The sequence below is a fragment of the Kogia breviceps genome, chromosome 15 (assembly GCF_026419965.1).
Source record: "Kogia breviceps isolate mKogBre1 chromosome 15, mKogBre1 haplotype 1, whole genome shotgun sequence".
Taxonomy (NCBI): Eukaryota; Metazoa; Chordata; class Mammalia; order Artiodactyla; family Physeteridae; genus Kogia; species Kogia breviceps.
In genome coordinates this window covers 5,868,823-5,884,258 of record NC_081324.1, presented here as the reverse complement: position 1 = coordinate 5,884,258, position 15,436 = coordinate 5,868,823, and positions in this window count along the sequence as shown.

Below are 15,436 nucleotides of genomic sequence, written 5' to 3'. Positions count from 1 at the left end.
TTAGGTCCCATTTTTTTATTTCTGCTTTTATTTCTATTGCCTTGGAGACTGACCTAAGAAAACATTGTTATGATTTATGCCAGAGAATATTTTACCTATGTTATCTTCCAGGAGTTTTATGGTGTGATGTCTTATAATTAAGTCATTAAGACATCTTAAGTTTATTTTTGTGTATGGTGTGAAAGTGTGTTCTAGCTTCATTAATTTACATGTGGCTGTCCAACTTTACCAACACCACTTGCTGAAGAGCCTCTCTTTTCTCCATTGTATATTCTTGCCTCCTTTGTCAAAGATTAACATTTGTGTATGGGCTTATCTTTGGGCTCTCTATTCTATTCCATTGATCCATACATCTGTTTCGTGGCAATACCACACTGTTTGATTACTGCAGCTTTGTAGCATTTTCTAAAGTCTGGGAGGGTTATGCCTCAGGATTGCCTTGGCAGTTCTGGGTCTTTTATGGTTCCATATGAATTTTAGGATTATTCAGTCTAGTTCTGTAAAAAATGTCATGGAAAATTTGATAGGGATTGCATTAAATCTGTAGATTGTTTTGGGTAGTATGGCAATTTTAACAATATTAATTCTTCCAGTTCAAGAGCATGGATATTTTTCCATCTCTATGAATCATCAACAATTTTCTTTATTAATGCTTTGTAGTTCTAAGCATATAAGTCTTTCAACTCCTCGGTGAGGTTTATTCAGAACCACTATTGAGAACATTATGGAGGTTCCTTAAAAACTAAAAATAGAACTATCATATGATCCAGCAATCCCACTCCTGAGCATAGATATTGAGAAAAACCATAATTTGGAAAGATACATGTATCCCAATGTTCACTGCAGCACTATTTACAATAGCCAAGACACGGAAGTAACCTAAATGTCCATCGACAGAGAAATGGATAAAAAAGATGTTGTACAATATATACAATGGAATATTACTTCACCACAAAAATAATTAAATAATGTCATTTGCAGCAACATTGATGGACCTAGAAATCATACTAAATGAAGTCAGAGAAAGACAAATATGATACCACTTATATGTGGAATCTAAAAATAATGATACAAATGAACTTATTTACAAAACCAAAATGGATTCAGACTTTGAAAACAAACTTATGGTTACCAACGGGGAATGGGGGGGATAAGTTAGGAGTTTGGGATTAACATATACACACTATTAGATATATAAATATGTATCTATTTTATGTATAAAATAGATAATCAACAAGGACCTACTGTGTAATACAGGCAACTCTACTCAGTAATCTATAATAACCTATATGGGAAAAGAATCTGAAAAAGAATGGATATAGGTATATGTATTACTGAATCACTTTGCTGTACACCTGAAACACAGCATTGCAAATCAACTAATGTAAAATAAAAATTAAATTTAAAATAAAGTAAATTAAAATAAAATTTAGCAGGTTAAGAAAAAGTATTAAGTCAGTCCTCACGCAGTGTTTTTAAATGTCTCCTTCCAGAGACTGCACTCGGACACGGCGTCTGCCTGTGGGTGAGAAGCCAAAACCTGCTCAGGCCGCGTGCAGTGCAGCGAGGGGTGGAGGTGGGGACACCCCGGGAAGGGTGGTCCAGGCCGAGGTGACCGAGGAGAGACAGACGGACAACAGCAAGCCAGGGATTTGGAATCAAGACAAGCCCCGGAGTTAGTGACAGGCCAAAGGCAGCCCTCAGAACTGAGCGGTGTTTTCGGTTTTGTTTTCGTCTTTTTACAACTCCACAGCTCTCATTTTTTTTTTAAAGAAAATTTGATGGTAAATTGATTATGTAGGGGAACAATATTTTCCACCCCAAAATGTCTCTTTTGGCTTGTGGATTATTTCAAGCCGAAAATAACCGAGGGCCGAAGTAATCTTAGGCAACATCTTTGACCTTGCCCCAGCTGCCTAAGAACGTAAAGGGCCAGTTCCTGGGAAGAGCCGGCGCCGGAGCGATCAGCCAGGAGCCCGGCTGGGTGTGGTGGTGAAGCTTCGCAGGGCCTAGGGATCCGAGTCCGCTCTGTCCCACAGTCTCTGCCTGGCCCACGAAGCATTTATCAACACGCCTGCTTTCCCACCGCCATGTGAACTGCCTTCCCCTCCTCTGAAGCCCCAAACCTCTAACCCCAATATCCTCTTTTGTCTTTAGATATTTAAGGTGAGAATTTCGGCCATTTTGGTGTTACTCAGTTTTCCTGGGTCTCTCCCACGTATACATGTTTTCTAAACTTTAATTTTGTTACTCTTTCTGATGTCAATTCAGTTCTTAGACCAGCCAGAAGAACCTAAAAGGATAGCGAAGAATTTCTTCGGACAATTCACACGTATAAAGTGAATAAAATAAAGGTGTAAGTGAATCTTCCTTCTTCCCTTAAATTTTAAGACATTTATAAATGCCCCTGAAATTGTAATAAGATTCCAGAAGCTTCTACATAGAATTGAGTTTGAAGTAAAGCTGCCTGTCTATCCACTCCTACAATTACGAGCTTAGAAACATACAGGTCCTGGAAAATCAGGGTGACACGACAACTGTCATACATTCGGACAAGACTCATACTGGAAAGCAAGGAAAAATCAGCAATTCACAGGGCCTTTGATGACTGAGCGATGCACAGGAAGGTCACGGCAGGGGTCAACTTCGCAGACAGGAAGCGCACTCCCAGCTTCCTGCCAGTGTAAGAGCCATCCTGTACTCAGTCCTCGACAACCTGGCCATAGAGGGGAAGCAGAAAAGTGCACGCCCAACCAGAGCAGAGAGGAGCCAGAAAGGAAACACATTCAAAGCTTTCCCTACTCCTTATCATACAATCTGTAAGTCCCTCCCTCCCCTCACACAGCTCATTACAATATGTGGGCCTGAGGGGCTCAAACAGATTCCTCAACACGGCCTCGGGGCGCATCACTCACCCACCCTCTCGTTTCCACATTTCAGGAGGAGGAGTGCAAAGTCGTCTGCTTTCTGTTCCAAAGACTCACGCGTCTGGTTTCCCATCTCATTGCCGACCAGTGTATAGGAGCAGTTCATTACTTCAACAAACATTTACTGGCTCTCTGCTCTACAGGGCTCTACACCGGTAACTGTTCCTCAGAATTGTTCAGAGTTTGGGGGAGAAAATATGAGTTAATAGACAACACAATACAACGGGATCCGTGTTTTAAAAACAGTGTCCTAGGGCTTCCCTGGTGGCGCAGTGGTTGAGAATCCGCCTGCCGATGCAGGGGACGCGGGTTCGTGTCCGGGTCCGGGAAGATCCCACGTGCCGCGGAGCGGCTGGGCCCGTGAGCCGTGGCCGCTGAGCCTGCGCATCCGGAGCCTGTGCTCCGCAAAGGGAGAGACCACAACAGTGAGAAGCCCGCCTACCACAAAAAAAAAAAAAAAAAAAAAAAAAAAAAACAGTGTCCTAGGAGTAGGGACTCTGGGAGCTCAGACTTTCTGAGGGTTCCCAGAAAGCTTTCTGGAGGAAGTGACATCTATGCTGAGGTTGACAGGTAAACAGGAATTAGCCACCAGATGGAAATGATGGGAGAGACTTTCCAGGTCAGCTGAAACTTGCTGTAGTTGAGTCTGGCTCAGACACAGAATTCAACACACAGAAGTTGAGATGAGGGTAAAGAAGAGGTTCCAAATGGTGGAGAGCCATCTGGCCAAAGCAAGATTTAATTAACAGCAAAGAAAGCGTACCCCCTGTCCACATAGAAACATGGAAAGGGCACTAAATGCAGGAGGGTCGTGGTAGCATAGACTTTAAGGAAAGTATGTTTCAAGAACGTGAGAAAATGATGAACAGCGGGCATGAGAGACTGAATATATTATAGGACATCAGCCAGGCCATCAACAAGAGAGAACGCGGACCCACGGCCTGCAGCGACCAGCCCTGGAGGCCAGACCCCAGATCCTGCAGCCACAGGCTCCCTACGGCCAAGACCGGGTCAGTACCCGACGGCGTTCCTAGGTTCGCCTTCACCTCCAGCTTGGACCAACCAGAGAAAACCGGATCCGCTCCGCTAGCCAATGACGTAGGGGCCCTGCTCCTGCTCAGCCCACCGCCAGCGTCTCAGTGCCCTCCGCCTCCCGTCAAGACACACCTGAAGCCTCACCGTGCGTTTTCTCACCGTTGAGCCCCCCCGCCCCTGCCTGCCCTCGGCTGTCCGTCAAACACGAGGGGCGGTGGGGGGCCCTCTTGCTGCAGCGAGCTCTGAATCAACAGCCGCTGCGGCCGCTCATCTGGGCCACGTTCCTCTCCCCAGGGATAACCCTTTGCATTTTTTTTAAGGAGCTTGACCAGGAGGGGGAAGAGAAAGCAGAGACTCTGCCAAGACGCAGCAGCCGCTCAGTAATTCCCGTCCAATGGCATCTAATTTCTGACAGTTGGAGGGAGATCAAAGTACCTAAGGAAATAGAGAAGTACGATGTCTGAAGCAAGGAAGGAAGGTTTAAATTAAGTTGCTGCTGGTTGATCACCGCTACTGTGATGTAACTGTTGCAGTGACTCAGGGCACCTGGAAGGAGGACTCCTAGACCCCAGCTTGGTTTTAGACTCGACTCTTTCCTTAGACAGCAGAGCAGTGATTAAGAGCTCGAATATCATAGTGAGCCTGCATTCAGAATCCCAGCTCCACCACTTCCTAGCTATGTGCCTCTAAAAAAGTCATCTCCCTGTGCCTCAGTTTTCCCACCTGTAAAATGGACACAATAGCAGCACTAAACCTGTGGGGTGGTTTTGACAATTAACTGCTACTTGTAAAAGCATGTACAACAGTGTCGGGGATGCATTCATTACTATATAATAAAATTATTTCCAGGTCTTTGGAGGATTGTTAAACATCTCTCTCCAGCCCAGATAAAACGTTTAAGTCGGAGTCAGTACATCCAACTACCTAGTTGACATCCTGTCTTGAACGGCTCACAGGCAACTGTCCCAGAAGAAAAATCACAATTGCACATCTCTCTGCAGTGTGTTTGATAGAAAGTGTAGAGTAAGAGAGTAAAACAAGAATCACAAGTTTTCCATGAGAGCAGCTTTTCTCCAGCTCCACGGGAGTTTGCCCCCAGCTCTTCAAGCAGGGCTGGTAGACAGAAGTTGGAGGAAACTTCTAAGGGGTAGGAGGAGGGTGAGGCGGAGTCCCCAGGGGTTTTCCAATTAGAAAGGTCACCCTCGTCGATGAAAACGAGTCCAGCTGTTATGGTCACTGATATAACAACGATGCAGCTACAAGTGGCCTCCTTGGGTTTTACAATTACTAAAGTCACACACCTGGGCTGGGGCGTTGTGTCCTCAGGTGACTGACAGACCCTCACCAGGCTTTTCTACGTCAGGTAAGCCTCGGCAGCCTATTCCTTCTAGTCGACACCACAGAGACAGACAACACGGCAGGCTGCCCTTCACCCTGTGCCCGCCGCCCGGGAACCGGCACCAGCGAAGCCCGGCGCTGCCCGTGCAGAGACCTGCCTGTGCCTCCTGCGCTCCCCGTTAACTCTCTCCGCGCGCTGTCAGCTCGACTTTCTCAGCATTTCTCCAGCCTCCCCACTTCGTTGCATCTTCAAAGCCGCCACGGCGATCCCAGACACCACGTCTCGCCAGTACCCTGCACCAGCCCCACCCCCCGTTACCCTGGGCTCCTGCATTCACACCGCTCCCGTTTTCTCCGCTAGCAGTCAGAATATTCTAACTTCCAAATACATCCTTCCTCTGTCTCTGCTTAAAGAGCTTCCTGCTTCTCAGAGAAGGTGCCCTCTCCCTCAGCCTGTCCCAGTCGCCCCTTGCGTGAACCGCTCCTGAGCCTCACCAGTCTCGCAGGGCACCGCTGTCCTCCCTGAGGCCAGAGGGCTGGTCTTTGATTTTCTGCCTCAAGGGCTTCCAGTAAGTGGGTCTCCATTCCTGAACTGACCACCGCACCTGTGCCCCATTAACTCCGGCCGACATCTCAGTGTCCGCTGAAACATTGCTGTCATCCAGACAACCTGCCCCTCACGTGTTTGCTTAACAGGGCTTAGTACCAACGCAGTGAAACAATTTATTGTGCAATTTTTGTTTGATGCCCGTCTCTCCTACTAGACCACGAGCCCCAACGAGAGCTACGTCCAGCCTGGGCCGGGTGTTTGTGAAAGGCTTGTTGTATGAATAGGAGAAGACCACGGAGAAGGAAGTAGCTTTGGACAGAGACACAATGCAATGGTAGATCATGGTGCAATATTCAGGGTCTGCTTTAGGTTGAGGGCATAATTTAGAATGACATCTATATGGCTTAGCAGTGAAGACCAGAGGTGAAGAAGCTTTTTTTAAAGAAGTTGGCATAGATAGTATAATTCACTTTCAGGTTGTCATTTCCAATAAGACACACAAAATAGTTTACTTATAAAACCACTCTGGTTGATATTATGTCAAAATTACATCAATTACCTCTACAGTGGTAAAATGTAAGATAAAAGATTTCTTACAACTTTGATACTCAGAAAATGCTAAACTTGTTATCAAATTATCCTAGGCACTGATGAGTAGGGAACTACTTTTACTAGAACAGCTGACAGATATTTTGCATTCATTTAAGGAGCCACAGGACAAGTAAACAACTCTGCCAGATGTTTTGTGTCAGAGCAAATGGGCTTTGTTTCCACCGAGCCCAGGGACTCTTTCAGGGCATCCTGAGAGATGACATCCCGTGCAGGGCAACATGTGAAATCACGTGTTGAACACAGAGGGACGACAATTTACTGTAAGTGGTTTTAACCATCTCAGAATAAAAAAAAACAAAAAACAAAACTTTCATGAAGGAAAGAAAATTTAACCACCCTCTCCTTGCAAAAGAGGGTGTTAATAACTTCACAAGATAAATGCTTGCCTTTCTTCAGACGTCCTGCCATTTTTGTGCAGGCTTAGTGAGATTTATAAGTGAGATTTTAAAACAATTCTCTGCATCTTTGATGTTCTAACCCTAAGCCCCTCTCAAAGAATCACAGATCCAAGGGTATGGCTGGCGGGAGGGGTAGGGAGGGCACGAGTGAACAATGGCCATTGCATACAACTATTTAATTGTCAAATACTAGTGTAAATATTCAAAAACATAATTTTGTAGATTTCCCTTTCCCAGCCCCTTTCATTGTTACAGCACTGCTTCCCTACTGTTTCTTGCTTCAATTTTTAGAAAAACCTCAGAAAACTGACATCTGTCCAGACTGTAAGCACCTCAGGCAGTCAAGTTATCAGGCTGTTTACATGACGAAACTAACTGTCCAAATACCTCAAAAAAGCTATCATAAGTCATCATGTCATGCTGCAATTCTATCTTTTGTGAGGGCATACAGGCAGACATTAAGCAATCAGGCAAGAAAAATCGCAAGGAAGGTAATAATGCATTTGTTACTCAGTCTGGCTCAAAATTACAGCTGGCAGTTAGTAATACTATTAGTAATACTACAGCTCATTTGCGTAACTCTTTCTGGAACTCTCCAAATGCAGCACTGTACCTGAAGTGGAGTCAACACACCCACAAATTAGTTGCCTAAATATTTTGGAAGATTGGAAACTCACAGTCAAATAAGTGAGTTTTAAAAATTGTGTATTGAGTTAGTGACCATTTTTCTGTGTACCAATGCAATATTTCTCCAAATAACCACTCTCCAAAGTCTAAATGAGAAGGAATTTTTAAACTGATTCAGAAAAAAATGAGGACATTGTTACATGTTTAAACTTATACTTTGTCCTAGTATCGTTTTTTCCCCTTAGGAATTTACAGAAAGTTATCAAGAAAGAAGGAACAGACTAATTCTCTATCCGTGTAGCACAGAGGAAAGGTAACAGTTCATAGCCCTGAAGTGTCATTGGAGACTTACTGAGGAGTGTTATGGGTTGAATCGTGTCCCCCAGAAGGTGTGCTGGAGTCCTAGGCCCCTGTACTTGGGAATGGGACCTTATCTGGAAACACGGTCTTGGAAGATACAATCAAGTTAAGATGAGGTCATTAGGGTACGTCCTAACCCTACAACACTGGTGCCTTTAGAAATGGCAGAGACACAGGGAGGTGGACATGGACAGGGGAAAGACAATGTGAAGCCTCACAGAGCAGAACCACGTGATAACACTGCAGAGGTTGAAGCGATACATCTGCAAACTCCGAACCACCAAGGGCTGATGGCAACACCAGAGCCTCAGAGAAAGGCACGGAATAGATTCTCCCCTGCAGCCTTCAGAGAGAGCTTGACCCTGCCGACAGCTTGACTTTTGAACCTCCAGCCTCCAGGAACGTGAGAATACATTGCTATTGCTTTAAGCCACCTAGTTGGCGGTACTTCGTTATGGCAACATCCAGAAACTAACACAGGCTGTGTCCTCCGAAGCAACACCTAAAGGAAGTTATTGCAGCAGAGCTGGGCGGAGGGAGAAGAAACTGATACAGTTACAACGGGACCTCAGCTGATCCCAGAGGAACCCTGGAGCTGCAGTGGCCCTCAAAGTTGTTCCCAACTGAGGCCACGGCTGGGCCTTCGGACTCCCGCACAGACCAGTCACTGAATGCGGGCCACCCCAGGATGTCACCTTCCAGCCAAGGATGATGCCCAGAGGGGGACTCGGCTGTGAGCCCTGAACCCACACTGCCGGCAGCTGGGGGCAATGAGGGCCTCCACCTGGAAAGGAGGATCTGCACTGGCCACCAGGTTTGCTACACCCTTGTACACACAGGTGAACATTTATGCAGGACAGATTCTAACATCGGTCACATTGTTTGCTCAAAAACTGTGTGTGATTCAGCTGGACAGACATTGCCGAGCTGCTGCCGCTGAACTTATTCCTCCCCCGTCTCCAGCGTACGCGACACCTATGGACCCCCGTCCATCACTCGTTAGGCTGTGGCCAGATGCATGACAGTATTGTAATGGATACTGCCAAGTTATTAATAGTTAACTAATTAATACGGCTGACTGTTTTTACAGTGTAATTACTGGCCACCTCTTTTCTCCTGTGAAGTTTTTAGGGGTATTTTTGCACATTTCTTATTGTTTTCTTAATGACAGTAAATATATATGTCTTTGCAGAAATATAAATAGCAAATAATTTTTATCTTTATTATAGGATATCTTTACAATGCTAAAATATTCAATATTTCTATTTTCAAAATTCTTAAAATTTTCTCTTTTGTATTTATTGTCTTCCATAAGATTAATAAAAGTATTTGTGTATAATGTCAGAATATTATATTTGTCTTAACTATCTGGAGTTTCTTACGAAATGTCAGATGGGGATTCAACTTTTTCTAAATTGATAGCATTCTATGGAAAATTGACTATTTCCAGTGTGATTAGTTGTAAGATTTTAAACGTAGGTGTTTCTAAACTATCTAATTCTTTCATGAAATTCTGTTTGTATCAATATACTATTATAACTTTATACTATAATTTGATATCAAAGATTTTTAACCCCTTAAACATTTTCTTGGCTTCACTTCTCCTTGCAGAGAAACTTGAATTCAACTTGTTCAATTTTATTTTCAAGAAACTCATTTGGAAATCCATTGATTGGCTTCAGGATATTTGACATCCTCACAATACTGATTCTTTCCATTCAGGAACTTCTCTGATGAAATTGTATAGACTTCGTAAAGGTAATAGTGATGCTTTTGATGGTTCCTTTGCTTGTTGACTTTTTTAAAGTTTATTCCGAGGTATTAGAGCCTTTGGCTCTATGTTAAGAAAGGGGTTTTTGTTTTCCTTTATTACATTTATTAGCTGATTGCTATTATTTGTATATTGCTAGTTGACTTTGCAACTTTTCCAAAATATTCTTTGTTGGCAATTTTCTAATGGGGCTCAGGTTTTCCAGAGAGAAAAATGTCATCTGCTAATTATGACGGTTCAGTATCATTGTTTTCAATCATTATCATCATCCTTTCATCCTACTTCTGACATTAGAAATACTCTAAAATTAAAAAACAAATGCCGTGTTCATTGTGATATCTTGACACTTAAGTTTTTTCCAAGGTATGAAAGTTCTTTTTCCCAGCTTACAAAGTGACTGTTATTTTGGCTCTTAGATTTTTTTTTTTAAGTTTCCCAGTAGTTTCATTGAGGAGTCTGGTTTCAGACCCAAAGCCTATGAGTGAGTGATCCTTCAGGCCCGGCCCTAGGCAATGACCCAGGCTTCACTTGGCTGCCCTCCACACCAGACTTGGTGCACAGACAACGCACTGCCGTCTCTGGAGGGAGTTTCAGTCAAGGACTCAGCCAGCCACCCTCCAGGCCAGCCACGTTCTTAGGAAGACCTGCGCTCCGTGCCTGGGCACCTCCATTCAGGGCGGCCCTTGGCCAAGACCTCTCTCAGGGGCCTCTGCTGAGACCCTTACAGGGGGCTGATGCGAGGAGCTGGGGGGAGCTTGAAGATGCCTTTCTCCACCATGACTCAGTAACTCGGGAATTCTCCTCCTGGTCCTTCCCCTCCCCCTTCTTCTGTCCTTTGTTCAGGAATCTTCTGCAGTTGGCTTTGATGTTGAGGTATTTTAGTAGCATGTTTGGAATATTTGATTTTGTTGTTTTCACTTATAAAACCTGAGTGCCTTGGTGTTCTAATGAGGCATTTAAAAACCATAATTATTTTGATAGCTGCGACTTCTGACATATCGTTTTCAATTTCTGCACCTACTGGATGTCACGTTAATCTTGTTTCCTTTCTTCCCTTTTTTCTCAAAATACCATGTCTTTTGTTCATTGCTCTTTACTTACTGAAATACTGCGAAAAATCAGATTTCCATTTTTCCAATGTGCTCTTATTGAAACATGTTTTAACTTCTATTTTTCTATTAAAGTTGAGAATTTCTGTACCCATAATATTCAACTAATCAAAAGGGAACAAGCTGGAATTTTTAATTCCAGATTCTTTTCTTTGGCTGTTTCTATGCTTTGGCTGTTTTAGAAAATCCTTTAAACTTCAAAACCACAGAGCCTCAGCAATTACTTGTCTTGCATAGAGATTTTAAGTCTAGGTGCACCATTTTCTTTGCCAAGCAGGCTTTCTGATAACCCATGGTATCTTCTTTGTCCCACTCCTTTTATGCTTGGTTGCCTTCTTACCATTTTCTGTTTTGGGGCAAAGTGGATAATGGGAGGTCAGAATTTCAGTGTCAATGTGTATTCTATTTTCTCATACGATTTAAATGACGGTTTTCCTGGGTAGAGCATTGTAAACTGTCTATAAGCGTAATAAAAATTAGAAAACTGCAAAATACAATGTACAGGTGTGTGTCCTTGTGGGCAGCAGGAACACTTGGGCACCATTACTGGGACACAGACTAGTGCAGCCATTCTGGAAAACTGTCTAGAACTACTTAGTTTTACAAATAAATTACCAACCAGTGTATATATGTGTATATGTGTAATTGATATATGGAGAGAGAGAGAGAGAATTTTGCAGACATCCAAACAGAGATGTGTATGAGAAATTCTGTAAGGTTACCTGTTGTAGCAGCCAATTAAAAGCGAATCAGGTTATACTTCCAGGAGAGTAGACAGTTTAATACAGGGAATACACAAAGGAGTATCACAGAAGGAAGAGACAATATACACATAACCAAAAAAAATTAAGGGTTTCCTGCTAAGTACTATGCCAGAAAAGATAGAGAATTCAAAAAATACGTATAAGAATTCCTAGTAACATACAGGCTACCAAGACTAAATCATAAACAGAAAACATGCAGCATCCAATAACAAGGTTGAACAGTCATCAAAACCCTCCGAGTAAGGAAGAGCCCAGGACCAGACGGCTTCATTAGTGAGGATTCTGCCCAGCGTCTCAAAGAGCAGCAGTGCCGAGCCTCCTCAGACCCCCCACCGTCTGTCTTATTCTCTCCCCCAGACTCACGTTATTCTAACGGCCGGCATTACCCGGACACCAAAGCCAGAGAACAACACTACAAGGAAACTGCAGAGCAATCTCCCTGCTGAATATAGATGTAAAACTTCTCACAATATTAGCAAACTGAATTCAACTCGTACATGGAAAGAATTTTGCACCGCAGTCAAGTGGGATTTGTCTGTGGGGTGCAAGGATGGTTCAATATCTACAAGTCAATGACATGATAAACAGAATGAAAGATACAAATCATATGACCAACTCTTACCATGAGATCGGTCATCATATAATGCGAAAGATGGAGTGGCTAACGCCCGTGGTAATTATTTTGCTGTCAGAACATGTACATCTTAAATTTCCACAGTGATGTCAACTACCTCTCAATAAAACTAGAAAAATAAGATTTTCAAAACAAGTTCTTAGAAGTATTTGTCAATTCTACTCTTTAAATGTCATTACTATGTTGCTGTTTATTCTTTAATAATTTGTTCTCCCTTGCATAGGTCACTTAGGAAGGATATACTTCTAGAATACCCATTATCAAAATCTTTCATATTAAAATTTTAAATGATTATGAATTCTTAGATAAAAGAAACATCAATACATTGTACTTTGTCTTAATTTTGTGGTTTTTAATCTTCTGAATCTAAAGGTTTGCCTAAGTATTAGTAAATAAAGGAGAAGCTGGAGAAATGTAGAACAGAGAAGATACTATTTTATTTATGCAACAACTGTAATATGCAAACAGTGACAACATTTATGGATATGGCCATTTCCCATTGAAGACCTCATTATGAACAGGCCAATGAAGAAAGGAAAGATAATTGTGACCGATTATTTTGGAATTAGGATGTCTGTTTAAAGAAAAAAATGCGTATGAAGAAGCCTAAAATGAGCAGTTAGAGAAGGATGACTACAGTTCATCCGTAGCCTTGTAAAGCTGCATTCACCTCTGATAGTTTTAGAATGAATGGCATGCGGTTCCTCCTGTCTGACCAGCACGGGTAGACACCAGCCAAGTGTATTCTTTTCAAATATAACTTGCCAGCTACACAAATAATTCATTTAGAAAACGTACACATGAATATTAGAGATTTCACAAACATTCACTACTTTATCCACGGATATGGGATCAAAGAGTAAAAGAAAATTGGCCCCAACATTATGTTTTGAGAATGAAATGATTTTAAACGGTAAAACTATTTCATTAAGAAAGTCAAAGGACAGAAGGGGCTGCGTGGAGCTCTCAAGCTCCGTATTGGAATCTCTAGCGACAACCGTTCTCCATAAAACCACTCTAACATGGAGACCAAACTATTGCACGTGTTCCCCAATTCACCACCCGTTTCTACGTCTTCAGAAGATGTACCACATCTGACATAATGTCGAGAGCTCCGTGGATCCTGCGGATGCGCTGCGGGTTCTACTGGGAGTGAAACGGGCAGCACTGGAGAATTGACGCGGACATGAAATGACCCGACTCACATCATCAAGGGATCACTGGGGGCTCTGAGCAAAGGCAGAAACAAAGCGACCAAGCAAGAAGGGCGCCGAGCACGAGAGGCTGGTCGGAAGCAGGGCCGCGGCAGCTCAGAGAGCAAACGGGCCGCTTCGTCGCCGGCACCGGGAGCGCGGAGGACAGCCTTCCAGAGAGGCTCCGCCGGCCGCCACAGCGACGCAAGTTCAGGTCCCCGTGACAAACCCCTTATGCATATACGGAGCGGGGCCGGGGGAGGCGGGGGGAGACCGTACATACGTATATACGTGCCAGAGCTTCTACTTCTGATCACATCCCGACACGCACGGGAAGGTAAGTAAAATCTGAGCAAAACTTAGGAAGTAAAACAAATACGACCGAATCACCGACTTGACAGCAGTGAGGAGGCCTAAAGAAGAATTTGAAGATGGAAGGAGCAGGGAACGGGGTCAATTGCACCAGAGGGTTTAAAGAAGGAAGAAAGCGGAGAAGAGGACATTCTCGGTTAACAATTAAGGAATTACTAATGACCCTAGTTAGCAGTTTACATTTATTTTATTAGCAATAGGGGATGAAAAACAGTCCAAAATGGGTTATCAGTGTGTCCTGTTTGTGATTTTGCATGCATTACATAAAGATAGTGTTCTAGCTAGCTTTTAAGAAAAAATAAGGCTTTTAGTTCTGCATTTGCCTTAGAGATCAGCATAATGCAAAACACCTGCTCAATGTTTGCGACTGGACACCTTTTTGTAACCCTCGCCCCTCTTGTCCACCCCTCCACAATGATTACCTTGCCCAATCTCGTTTCCCACATCTTATACTTCTGACCCTACTTCCCTTCCTGTATCTGTACGTTCTTCTCCAATTTTTAAACAATGTAGTGAACTACTGAGTATTCCAATACTAACAGCTCTTCAAGATCTCCTGAGAACAATCCGTCGTTTTACAGGTTTCAGTGATCACTACCCCCTCCCCAGAGTTCAAAGCACTCCTTGCAGAATGTTAAGCGGAGTATAGACGTACTTAAAATATACTGACAATACAAAATAAAAATAAATAAAAATAAATAAATAAATAAAATATATTGACAGTAAATTCTGAAATATTCACTTATGGAAATGAGAGCAAATGTTAGAAGTAAAAATAAAATAGGAAAATTAATATTTTTAAACATGGATAATATGTTCCAGAAACTGTTGCAAATATTTTATATGCATTATCTCACTCTTCATAACAACTCTTAAGATACTATTATCCCAGAGTTAATGGAATAGCAAACTAAATAACAGAGAAGTTAAATAAACTTTCCCAAATTAACACTAGTAACAGTTGAAAAAAATTAAGTCCTTCTGAGTCCAGGCCCAAGATACCTTGATATGTATGGTAGTGTTCACACCAAATGACAGATAACCATCTTAGAATTCATACAAACATCACAAATCACTCAAGAACATGACATGGCACCAATGAAATTTCTATTTTGAAAAAAGTTGGCATTTTACTGTCATTAGAAAAATCAGTTGTATTTTCTATGAAGGCAAATGAACATATTCCACATTTGAGGTAAGTCCAATCACAGTCCTTGGTAACCTCATAACAAGTCATGTTAGAAGGTGAAATCTTAAGTTACCAAAATTTTCCTGGTTATAAAAACTCTCAAATTTTTTAAATCGCCAAGATAATAATCCACTTGTGTTAGATCAAGATTATCACCCCCCACAAGACGATGTGGAGGTGATGGAGAGACAAGGCAGAGTGAGTACGTTCTTGGAAGGAAAACCGTCTAGAGAAGTAACAGGAGGCTGCAACTGCTTCCTGAAAAGCAAGGGAAAATGCAAGTTCCCCCCACCCCCACGTCCGGGAAATTGGAGCGAACCCGCAACACCTGCTCACAGGTTTCAGAGAAAGCGGGAAACCCCGCCCTCAATGCCTTGACTGTTATCCATGGGTGCAGCGCAGGACACAGAAAGGGGACCCGGGCCTCACGACAATGACACAGACGCTTTTTACTGAGACTACTGCACCCCTCCTTCCCCATCAGCTCCCAGAAGCGAACGCAAAGGTGACCAAGTAGGCCACGGCCAGGAAGAGGGTCCAGGGATCGACATTTGGTC